Source organism: Rhinopithecus roxellana, chromosome 5, assembly GCF_007565055.1.
Source record: "Rhinopithecus roxellana isolate Shanxi Qingling chromosome 5, ASM756505v1, whole genome shotgun sequence".
NCBI classification, from domain to species: domain Eukaryota; kingdom Metazoa; phylum Chordata; class Mammalia; order Primates; family Cercopithecidae; genus Rhinopithecus; species Rhinopithecus roxellana.
The window spans coordinates 126,465,905-126,478,801 of NC_044553.1; the positions used below are offsets into that span (position 1 = coordinate 126,465,905).

The window sequence follows — 12,897 nt, forward strand, 5'->3', positions numbered from 1 at the left end:
TCCGGGCCCTTCCCCTGAGCCGGTGGGCGGTGCCTTCTCCCCGCCTCTCGGGCATATCTTTGTGCACAGCCCGTGCGGCCTGGCCTGGCTCTGCGCCCCACGCCGCGGGCCCACAAGCGAGGCGGGATCGGCGCGAGTGCCCAGCCCGGGACAGCCCGGCGCAGGCGGCCACGCAGCAGGCAGGCCCTGGCGCGGAGGACGCGGGCGGGCTGAGCGCTGGACCCTGCGCCGAGGCTTATCCAGGACCCCAGAAGGGGCTTCCCGGCGCCGCTGCCGCTGGGAGGCATTTATTTTCCGCTGGGCCCCGCGGCCGCCGCGGGCTGTGGGAGGAGGGAGGCGGCGGCCCCGCCCTGCTGTGTGCTCCCCGCTCCGCATGCCGGGCGGGGCCGGAGCCCGGGACCCGAGGGTGGAGAGACCCTTGGGGACAACGAGCTCTCAGAGCACAGACGCCCAGCACTGCGGGTGACACCCCGTGTCCCAGCCCGGGAGCCCGCGGGTGGAGCCGCTCAACCTTGCTCCTGGCTTGGCCCAGTCTGGCAACTGGAGCCTTGGGTACAGCCTCCTCCTGGGTGAGGGAGCGAGGGGCAGCACCCCCACCACACGCATGCTCCCCGGACCTCAGACACATGCACACACACACCCCCAGTACACATGCACATACACCCCCACACCCCACACACATGCACACACACCCCACACACATGCACACACATTCCCCACACCCCACACACCCGCACCCACACCACACACACGCACATACACGCCACACCCCAGACACATGCACACACATTCCCCACACCCCACACATGCACACACACCCACACCACACACGCACACACACACCCACACCACACACAGATGCACACACACACACCCCCAGTACACATGCACATACGCCCCCCACACCCCACACACATGCACACACACCCCACACACATGCACACACATTCCCCACACCCCACACATGCACACACACCCACACCACACACGCACACACACCCACACCACACACAGATGCACACACACCCCACACACCACACACACCCGCACCCACACCACACACACGCACACACACGCCACACCCCACGACACACACACACACCCACCCCATACCCCATACACACAACCCCACACACCCCACACACATGTGCACGCACACACCACACCCCACACACACACACCCCACACACACATGCACACACACCCTCACACCCCACACCCTACACACACCCCACACACACTCCACACACATGCACACACCCCACACCCCAGAAACACAACCCAACACACCCACACCACACACATGCACACACACCCCACACAACACACACATGCACACACACACCCCACACACACCCCCACACACACCACACATGCACACACACCCCACACACCCCACACACACTCCACACACATGCACACACACCCCACACACACACCAGGCACACACATGCGCACACACACACCACACCCCACACACACACCCCACACACACACGCACACACCCTCACACCCCACACCCACACCACACACACTCCACACACATGCACACACCCCAGAAACACACACCCAACACACCCACACCACACACATGCACACACACACCCCACACACACACCAGGCACACACATGTGCGCACACACACCCATACCCCCCACACATGCACACACACAGCCCACACCCCACACAGGCACACACACCCGCCACACACGTACACACACACCCATGCGTACACCCTCCCCCTACCCACACCCCAGACACAAATACACCAAAACACACCCACACATACACCCCCCCAAACACACACATACACACAAACACAACCCTATACAGATACACATACACCCCCCCAACACATACATCCTTCACATACGGCCCATCACACACACACCCCGACGCACACATACACTTCCCAAACACATACATCTTGGCCCTGCCACATACACGCACCTTCACACACACACACACACACCGTCTTCCCTACCCTCTCCCCACCGCATCCCCCTCCCCACACTGCGTGGAGCTGGGCAGGTGGGCAGGATGAGGAGGGAGAGCGCTGGGCCTCTGAAAAATTGGAACAAGGAAGGCCCCCCCAAAGGCCTGCCCTGGATGGCCTGGATAGGAGGATTGGGGCCTGAGGACATCCCTGGTCACTGCCAGGGACATGCCATGGTGGCCCACGATGTCAGGAAGGGCCAGGCCCGCCGGCAGCCAGTCTGGAGAGTGAGTCCTACACCGGGGTCCTCCAGGCCGAGTCGCGCAGACCTCACTCCTCCACCAGTCTGCACTTTAAACAGGGAGTCGCTCAGGGCTGCAGTGAACTGGGACCACGCCCCTCCCTGTGACCACGCCCCTCCCTGCAGCCTGGGCTGCACAGAGGGAGCCGTCTCTAAAACAAGAAAATAAAGCAGATCGTTTTACAAAGGTGAAGGGGTCCTCTCTGCATGGAGGCCAGCTCCAAAGCGTGGGAGGCTTCTGTCTGCAGGACCTCCTGGGCCTCATTTCTCATGGGATCCAAATGGAAATGGAAACACACACACACAGATACCAACTACCCGACATCCAGAATCAACAGCAGGCACCTTGGTCCCTCAAGCTGCAGACTCCCTGTCCAGCCTCGCTCCCCCCTGGAGCACCAACTCTCAGGACCCCACTTTCTTCCCACCCCCATGGGCCTGGCCTCCCCATTCTCCTGCCACCCAGGGCTGCCCCACCCCACGGAGCCTTCAGCTCAGGACCACCAGGGACTTGGGCCGGCCCCTCCCGGTCACAGGATCCACCCTCTTCAGGATGAAGTTTATGACCATTTTTATTCCTGAGTTGGTCCTGGAGTTTCCGCCCATCCCAGTCACTTTTCAAAATTGATTTTTTCCCCTGCACACAAATGAGACTTTCTCTTTTCCTCTAATTCATTAAAAGAAAGACGTTATTAATCAGATGTAGAGAGAAGCCCCATATATACCCGTCCCACACATGTAGCCTGCCCCACTGCACACGCTGCCCACCAGATTGGTCCACAGGTTACACCAACACACCAGCATTATCCAGAGGCCTCGGATTACATCAGGGCTCGCTCGGGCAGTGCCTTCTGTGGGTTTGCACGAATGTCTAATGCCCTGTATCCGCCTTACAGTATCATACAGACTAGGGCCGCTACCCTGAAACCCCTCCACCAAGTCACCCCTCTGCTCCCCACTAGCCCCCGACAGCCACCGATCTTTATACTGTCTCCATAGTTTGACCTTTCTAGAAGGTCATCTAGTTGGAATCAGGCAGTATGTAGCCTTTTCACATTGGCTTGTTTTACTTAGTAATCTGCATTTAAGATTCTTCTGTGTCTTTTCATGGCTTGGTAACTCATTTCTTTTTAGCTCCGAATAATAAATATTCCATTGTCTGGATCCACCCTAGTTTGTTTATTCACACCTCCTGAAAGGCATCTTGGTTGTTTCCAAGTTTTGGCAATGACAAATAAAACTGCTATAAACACCCGGGTGCAGGTTTTGTGTGAACGTAAGTTTTCAAATCATTTAGGTAAACATCAAGGAGCATTGGTTGCTGCATCATATTCTAAGAGTGTTTCGTTTTGTAAGAAACTGCCCAACTGTCTTCCAAAGTGGCTATACATCTTGCAGTCCCACCAGCAATGAGTGGGAGTTCCTGTGACTCCACAGCTCATTACATTTAAACATGCCTTTAAAGTCCAGAATTTAAGTTCAGAAGCTAGCACCAAGCCCTCATTATTCAGCTCCTGTATCCTTGGCTGTGGTAACTTTAAAACATGGCTCCTGCCGGGCGCGGTGGCTCACACCTGTAATCCCAGCACTTTGGGAGGCCGAGGTGGGTGGTCAAGTGATTGAGACCATCCTGGCCAACATAGTGAAACCCCGTCTTTACTAAAAATACAAAAATTAGCTGGGCGTGGTGGCGCCTGCCTGTGGTCCCAGCTTCTCAGGAGGCTGAGGCAGGAGAATTGCTTGAATCTGGGAGGTGGAGATTGCAGTGAGCCGAGGTCACACCTCTGTACTCCACCCTGGCAACAGAGCAAGACTCCATCTCCAAAACAGAAATGAAAACCGTGGCTCCCATGTTCTTTGGCATCCTCCCCTCAAGAACTGGTGTCTGTGCCCTTCCGTGGGCTCCTTGACTGTTTGGCCAACAGAATATGGCAGAAGTGATACCTGCCAGTCCTGGGTGCAGGCCCTAAGGAGCTGGTGACTTCTGTTTCCTGTCTCTTGGGCCCCAGCTGCCATGCTGTAAGACGTCCAAGAGCTGGTGCAGGGGCCGCATGGAGAAGCCGACAGACCCACCCTAGAGGGAGCAAGTACACCTCCAGATCCTCCAGACTCAAGTCATTTCTGGCCTTCACGTTGGCCTGGCTACAGTGGGGTGCAGATGAGCTGTTTCCACTGTGCCTGTCTGAATTCCAGACCCGCAGGATCTGGGAGCTTGATAAAATGCTTGCTGAATCAAGCCAATTTCAGGCAGGGGTGGGTGCATAGGGTTTGTGGGCTGAACCATGGTAGGAACAGGCAGAGACTGGAGACTGCAGAGGCCTGCACAGCAGATGGCCCCGGGGACCCCTGGGGAGGTATTCACAAAGGGAAGCTGCAGACAGATTTCCCCATGATGGGGCTGGAGGGCTGGGCTGGGAGGCGCTTTCTTCTCTCTGGATGCTGTGGTCCCTTCCCTGCATCCACAGGCCCGCCCAATTCTGAGACCTTTTCACTTTTCTGGATCATTGTCCTCTGAGTCACAAATGCCTGTCCAGGGCAGGAAGCCAAGGGTGCCTTCACTGGGTCACCCACAAACATAAAATTTGCATACACATGCACACAAAAGCCACACCACATCCCAGCCCTCTGCTTGGAAGTAGCCACCTTTTGCTTTTATGTCTGATTCCAATGATGCTGTTCTTTTGTGAAGAATATTTAGCGGGGGCCTTATTTTGGGATTTCCTTCTGGAATTTCCGGGCCAGCCAAGAAAAGTATAATTCGATTTCATATCTTGTTTGGGACCCCAATCTTCATGCTCAGCTTAGGAGAAACCATGTCATTTCTGAGATTGGCCCCAATCACTTCTAACTGAAGAAGCGCGGTGCCCCTTGAAGGCAAGTTTGGCTGTTCGAGTCACACACAGGCTTCCATTGATGCATCTGTGGGCAGCACTCACTCTCAGCCACCAGGAAAGGAAATCCCATCTGGCCCTGACTCCAACAACCAAGGGGACTGACTGATGGCAGCCAAGAAGCCCGGAGACAGTGAGCATGTGGCTGTGCTGGGTGTGGGTGCCTGTCTGCTCCCAGGGCGGCGGGGCTTCATCACCGCACAGCTGCCCCCAGGGCTAGGACACATAGATTTGGCTCACCCGAGCCAGTCCCTGGCATGGAAGTGGGTTTTCTCCATTTCTGTGGCCACTCAGGGCCTATCCCTGGAGCTGGGGTAGGGTTGCTCCCTCCCCAGACATTCAGCAGTTACACGAAGAACTGTGACCTGCAAGGCACAGAGGGCCATACGCTTGGTGGCAGCTGTCCTGCTGGCGTTTCACAGCCCTCGTTTCAACAGATCTGCGTGCACACCAAGAGCCTTCTGTCTGCCCAGCTAGCCTTCCCCGGGCTCTGTGTCTTGGCCTCTTCCTGCCCTGTAACAGTGTCCCTGAGGCACTGGGAGGGGAGGGAACAGGTGCAGTGATGAGCGAGGATGAGACAGTATTTCTGGGACAGGAACTGGTGTGTCGGTGGTCACGGGTTCCCTGGCGCCACCATCCCACAAGGATGGGGTCACCGTGCAGGCTGCTTGCCAGCCATGTCCACACTTAATGCACACGGCGGTCTGAACTGATGAGTCTGCACATGCGACAGTGAATGTGATCTCAGAGATCTCGGGTGTTCCTGCAGTCAGGCCTGTGGCTGGGAACTTCGGTGTTCTGGAGCCTGCCATGCTGAGGTCATCCTCCATCCCTGCTCCCAGGGCAGCCCTGTCCCACCCTGTCGCTGTGCAATGCGCTTTGTTACAAGGCATGAGACCTCTTTCAGCTCTGCGGATGCAGCCTCTCACTTCCTGCCAACTCCTGTGCAGGGCCTGGCCACTGTAGCTGTGTGTGTGTCTGTATCTGTGTGTCTCTGTGTCTGTGTATGTATCTGCATGTCTGTGTATCTGTGTGTGTATACCTGTGTGTATCTGTGTCTGTGGGTGTGTGTATTTGCGTATCTGTGTTTGTACATCTGTGTATCTCTGCGTCTGTATCTGTGTGTCTGTGCATGTATCTGTGTATGTATGTCTGTGTCTATGTATCTGTGTATCTCTGTGTCTGCGTGTGTATCTGTGTGTGTCTGTGTATCTGTGTGTATCTGTGTGTCTGCATGTGCGTATCTGTGTGCGTGTATCTGTGTGCGTGTATCTGTGTGTGTATGTGTGTCTGTGTATATCTGTGCCTGTGTACTCTGTGTATGTCCGTGTATCTGTGTATCTGTGTGTGTCTCTGTATCTCTGTGTGTATCTGTGTGTATCTCTGTATCTGTGTGTCTGTACCTGTGTGTCTGTGTATTTGTATATCTCTGTGTGTCTATGTGTCTGTGTGTATGTCTGTGAGTGTATCTGTGTGTATCTCTGTGCCTGTGTCTCTGGGTGTCTGTGTATCTGCGTGTGTCTTTGTGTCATCTGTGATTCTGTGTCCTGTATCTGTGTGTCTGTGTATTGCTGTGTCTCTGTGTGTCTCTGTGTGTGTATGTGTATCTGCGTATCTCTGTGTCTGTGTGCATCGTGTGTCTATCTCTGTGTCTGTGTGTGTTTGTACCTGTGTGTGTCTGTGTATCTCCTGTGTCTGTGCTGCAGGAGGGGCTGTCGGCAGGTGTAACCGTGGCGTCCTGGCTGGAGGGCCTTGCTGGGAGAGCTCGGAAGGGAACAGAATGTTCACTGCGCATTTTCTCGTTCTCGTTCGTAGGGAAAGGCTGTCTGCGGTCCTGGGCCGCCTCCTCAGCGGTAAAGCTGGAAGCTATCCCCGCGGAGAGCGCTGTCTGGGAGCTGGGGCGGCGCGGCCTTAGACGGAGCTGCTCTTCGCCAGCGCCCGAGACTCCGCCGCAGCCCGAGGCGCCGGGGGCTGGGGGGCGGGGTGAGGAAGGGGCGCGCTGTGGGCGGGGCCGGTGGGGCGCTTTGTGGGCGGGGCCGGGTTGTAGGCGTGGCCGGGAGGGGGCGTGCTGTGGGCGGGGCCCAACCGGGGGCGTGCCTGGGTGGGGGACCCGCGGCTGCAGCGCCGAGCTTTCTCTGAGTTCTTACTTCGAAGGCTGTTGCTCCGCTTACCATCCAGAGCGGAGATTCGGACCTTACACTAACTCCCGGAGAAAGACCAGCAAGTGGGCAGGTAAAGTGCACTTGCTCCGCGGTCGGGAGGAAGGAGGCGAGGAGCCAGCCTAGCCTGGGACCAGGCAGGGAGCGTTTACACAGCTCCGGCTGAGTCGCAGCTTAAGAAGCAAGGCAAGTTCCCCTAAAGGTCAAGGTGCACAGACGGGTGCGATGGAGTAGACCTAGCGCGGCTGAGTCCGCCTGGGCCTGCAGCGGCAGCAGCTGCCCCCTGAGCCCCCCCACCCCACCCAGCTCCCTGCCAGGCGACCCAGGAAAAAGTTGCCCCCTGGTGGGCCATGAGGTCATGGGTGGGGGGAGTTTGGAAGCGTTCAGACAGCAAATGTTCCACTTGAACTCCAGGGCAGCATCTGGCACAGAGGGGCCTCCTAGCTGTGAGCTGTGGTCAGGCGTTTCCTTAGAATGGAATGCAGTGGAGTGAAAACACTAAATCCCTCAAAGCCGCTTCTCTTTACTGTGGTCACACACAGTGAAATCAATGGGCATTAGTGCAGCTAGCGCTTTCCAAGGACACAATGTTAAGCACAGGCAGCCTGGTGTGTGGACGCTCTGGGTTTGCAGACCCAGGCAGGGGCCAAGGCTCAGGACAAGTGCCCGGTGCTCCCTTCCCACAGGGCGAATCATAGCCTGGGGCCCGGTGGTGAAGCTCCCCAGGTGACTCTAACGCGCAGTGCACTTTGAGGAGCACTACTTAGACCAATGTGATAGTCTACAATGTGTAGATTTAGGGTGAGTGATTCTGCGGAAAAGAAACCCGAGGCTGTTCGCAGTTGTGGGCAGCTGCTGTCTACCCAAACCAGCTGCGGTTTGCTTGCTTGGTGACGTGAGCTTCGTGGGGCGGGCATGGTGTCTGCCATCCAGGACCCTGGGACGGGGCCTGCCAGGGTGAGGAGCTGGGCATTGAACACATCTGGGGATAACTACCTCTCTTGGAAGAAATAATGAGGATTGAACCTGAACACAGAGGTGAAAGAGCTGAGTAGACTGCAAAGAATTGCACAAAAACTGCTTGTTCTGCAAATTTAGTTTACAACACTTGAGTGCAGTTCACATCGGCGTAATGTGATTTAGGATCATAAGTCCCTAAAATTTCATTACACTGATGAAAAGCAAATGCCTATACTGTTCTTGTTTTATGAGAAGACCAGAACCTCCGGCCCCTGGGGCAGCTGAGATCTGAGGATATCAGGAATACCAGGAATGGGGAGGTCCTGACTGTGGCTGGAGACCCAGCAGCATGACACCTGTGTCACCTGGGTCCCGTTTCTATGCTGGAGTGGCAGGCAGCAAGGAAATATTTTGAGTTTGAGGCCATATGCATGTTGGAAAGGTCACTGTGGCTGGGTGGTTGGGAGCAGCTCTGGGGGTCAAGAAAGCCACTGCCAAGGCCTTCCCACTGAGTGTGGTTGCCAGGCCGGGGCAGGGAAGCACTGGTGAGTTGCAGGGGGGATTCCCCGTTGGTGATGGGTGATGGATGGCGGGATCAGTCACCAGGGCCCCTGGGAAAGGCCAGGTGTGGCTTCAGCACTCTGGGAGTTTTGGGTACCTTTATGTCTAGGGACACAAGAAAGTAGATGGACACAGTGGTTTGGGCTGCAGAAGAGAGCTAGGGGGCCATCTGTCCACAGGTGAAGATGAGGTCTCTTGGGAGAGTAGAGAGAAAAGGGAGGCTTTTAATTGCTAGTAGTGGAAAAAGTTGCTTGCAATGGAGATAAAAGCTACCACAGAGGGGAGGAAAGCCCAGAGCCTGGAGGCCGGGGCAGGATCTGGGGCAGGGGCTGATCCAGGGTAGCATTCCCCATATGCTGGAAATGTGAGAAGAGACTCCACAGGCCCGAGCTCCCTCAGCTCCTTGGCGCCTCTGGCTGTACCAGCTCATTCGCTGGCTGTTGGTTTCTGCAGTTTTGATTTGGGGTTCTGTCACTGACCTGCAGACAGCAGGCTTGTCGCGGGCTGTGGCTCTTGGGCCGGCCACCCGCGGGACCCGAGCAGCTTCGGCGGAGCGCGGCGGGGTCCGTGTGGGTCAGACCCGTGGGGAGGTGCGGCTGGCGCACCTGTGCTCTCGGTCCGGCCACCCGCTGAGGCGTCGGGGGCGCATTCCGCAGGGCGGCGGGGAGCAGGTGCGGTGTTTCGAGGAGCGTGGGACCCAGTTTCCAAGCTGGCCTGAAGGATGGGCAAAGGGACACCGACCTACAGCGGCAGAGCGTCCGGCCAAACTGCCGGCAGCTGGGGCAGCAGAGGGGGTTTGCGGCAGGGGCGCCGCGGAGAGGGGCCCGGGGCCCGGGCTGGGAGCGGGGCTGGGCGGCCGCGTCCCCGGTGCGCGTTTGCTGGCGCTGCTCGTTTCTCCCCGAGAGGTGCGCCCGGCCTGCGGCGGGGCGGCCAGTCCCTGGGGGTCCCTGCGAGCGCGGCCCTCGGCGGAGCCCACCCGCGGCCTCCCGAGGCCCCCTCCCGGGCCCCGCCCCTCCTCCCAGGCTGGAAGGCGGCGAACTTTTTCAAACCAGAACAGAAAACAGATGGAAAGCCACGATGTTTGGCTTAACGTTCTAGAAGCTTTTAACCAAGTTCACATGTTGCAAAATCCACCTGGAGGGATCTACGGTCACACTCGCGGCCTCGGTCCCGGCCCGAAGTGGGGGGGGCAGCGCGCCCTACACTGCCCTCAGCGGGACACTCTGTCTCAGCCCAGGGCCGCCTGAGGAGGAGGCTGACCCCCGGAGGCTGACCCCCGGACGGGCTTCTTCAGGCCTTCTTGGCCGCAAGGCTTCTCCCGCCCCCTGCCTGGGATCCGGGAACTAGAAAGAGTCCTTCAGACGCAGCGGTGCTGCGGGCGCGGCCAGGCTCCGGAGGCACGGCCACGCCCTCGACTCACGGCCACGCCCCAGAGACAGACCGCCTCCAATGACAAGCCACGCCCCCGGAGACACGACCACGCCTCAGGAGACACGGCCACCCCCCGGAGACAAGCCACGCCCCCAGAGACACGGCCATGCCCCGGAGACAAGCCACGCCCCCGGAAACGCGGTCACGCCCCGGAGACAAGCCACGCCCCCCCCCCCCCGGCACCGGCCACCAGGGAGACCTCCCGGGGAGTACATGGGAGCATTATTGACACCTTTGCAGAAGCAGCGAGGCCCCCGAGACAAGGGCCGTGCTCCGAGAGACACAGCCATGCCCTGCAGACCCAGCCAGGCTCCTACAGGCACAGCCAGGGGCGGTTTCTCGCTTAGAGGGACGCCTTGGGGCTGAGCAGCGCGTTAGGGACGATTTGGGGCCGAGCAGCGCTTTGTGGGGAGGCGAGCATTCAGTGACGGGTGTTTTCTCTGGATGTTGAACACTGTCCACCAGAGGGGAGCTGGCTGCGGACGGACTGCCTTTGAACAGCCAAGTTTTCACCGCAGCGCGTAAACCTGGTCCTTCTCGTTCCTTGCTGGTATTATGTCAGATGTTTAAAGAACTCGAATAACAGTGTTTTTTTTTTTTGAGACGGAGTTTCGTTCTTGTTGCCCAGGCTGGAGTGCAGTGGCGCGATCTCGGCTCACCGCAACCTTCGCCTCCCGGGTTCCAGCGATTCTCCTGCCTCAGTCTCCCGAGTAGCTGGGATTACAGGCGCCCGTCACCATGCCCGGCTAATTTTTGTATTTTTTGTAGAGACGGGGTTTCTCCATGTTGGTCAGCCTGGTCTCGAACGCCTGACCTCAAGTGATCCGCTCGCCTCGGCCTCCCAGATTGCTGGGATTATAGGTGTGAGCCACCCCGCCCGGCCACAACGTTCTTAGGATTTACGAAGAAGCTGTTTTCCACACGCTGTTGATCGCCGCCACTGTGAAGTCGGCCGCGGCGCTTGCTCCCGGCTATCGTTTCGCAGGGGCGAGGTGGCAGGGCCGCGAACCCGGGGCGCACCCGGGCGGGGAGTGCGCAGGGCGGCCTGGCTGGGCCCTCCCGCACTCCTGCCGGGCGCCAGCCGGGACTCCGCCAGCTCGACCTCTGCTCCGAGTGCCTCAGACCCACCATGCCCGGAGCACTCAGCCGTGCGGCCACGGGCGCGCCAGTACCAGCAGGAACGGCCGGGCTGCCTGGACCTGGGCAGGACGCGGTGACCCGGCCTAGCTGGAGCGCCGGCAGACAGCTCTCGGGCTGCTCCTCCTTCACACCCGCACTGCTGGGGCCTTTTCTTGGGCTGAGCAGGTGACGGTGGCTCCTGGACCCAGTGGAGAAGGGCCCAGGCGTGGAACCCCGTCCCCTCCCCGGCAGGGCAGGTGTCAGGACCACGCCCAGCGCCGCACCCTGGCCTCTGTCCGTCCTGGGTCCGGCTGCGGGAGGCGGGCACTGAAGGCCTTGGCCGGGCATCGAGGGCCTCGGAGAGGCAGTGCTGGCAGCAGGGGCGGCAGGAGGGGCCGCCCCCAGTCCCCCCCAATCCCCACCCCTCACCACCCCCCACCCCCACCACCCACCTCCCACCCCACCCCCACCCCCACCAGACCACACCACCCCCCCACCACCATCCCCACCCCCCCACCCCCATCCCCATCCCCACCCCCCCCCCCATCCCCCCACCCCCCCCCACCCCACCCCCCCATTCCCCCCCCTCCACCCATCCATCCCCCACCACCCCCATCCCCCATCCCCCACCCCCATCCCCCACCCCACCCTCCCACCCCACCCCCACCCCAATCCCCATCCATCCCCCACCTCACTCCATCCCCCACCCCCACCCCCACCCCATCCCCCATCCCCCCACCCCCAATTCCCCCATCCCCCACCCCCACTCCATCCCCCACCCCCACCCCCCCCCACCCCACCCCACCCCCACCCCACCCCACCCCGCAGGACCTGAGGGCGGGCACGGCTGCAGGCAGGAAGAGCGCAGAGCTGTAGAGAGGGCCCGCAGCCGCTCACACGAAGGATTTGGGGTTGGGTGTGAGGACTGGAAGATTCCACCGACTCTGTACCATCTTTTTTTTTCCCCCTAAAAATAAGCCACAACCATCTATTTTTTCTTTCTAAAATTTGGTGACGACTTGGTCACTTCGGTGTGAGTCTTGCTTGGAAGGAGGGTCCTGGACGCCATCGCGGGGAGGACCTGGAGGGGTGGGGTGGGGCTGTCGCGCCCTCCGCCCTGTGCCGCTGGCTTACGGCTTCCCCGTCCCGCTCCCCCAGCTGCAGGTGTCCCTACGGGCGGGAGCTCTGCCCAGGGTGGCCTTGCCCTAGGCAAGTCAAGCGCATGCGGCCCAACAAGGCAAAGCCAGGCTGAAGCTGTGGTGCCTGTGAGAGTGCAGCCACGGGCTGGGGTGAGGGGAGGGTCACCCCAGAGGACGGGCTGTGTGGTGGGGTGTGGGGTCACAACAGAGGACGGGCTGTGTGCCTGGGTGTTGGGATCCCCCAGAAGACAGGATGTGTGCTAGGGTGTTGGGGTCCCCTAGAGGTTGGGCTGTGTGCTAGGGTGTTGGGGTCCCCCAGAGGATGGGCTGTGTGGTAGGGGGTTAGGGTCCCCCAGGGGTTGGACTGTGTACCAGGGTGTTGCTGTCCCCTAGGGGACAG

General features: G+C 59.4%; 1 protein-coding gene across 1 annotated transcript in view; it reads left to right on the forward strand.

The window, feature by feature from the left end:
* Positions 1-7,240: 7,240 nt before the first annotated feature.
* The window catches only part of OCA2 (OCA2 melanosomal transmembrane protein), a 349,097-nt gene continuing 343,440 nt past the window's right edge, over positions 7,241-12,897 (forward strand). Inside the window, 1 exon segment of the mRNA XM_010355208.2 lies at positions 7,241-7,360. The gene's annotated coding sequence lies outside the window, so the exon portion shown is untranslated.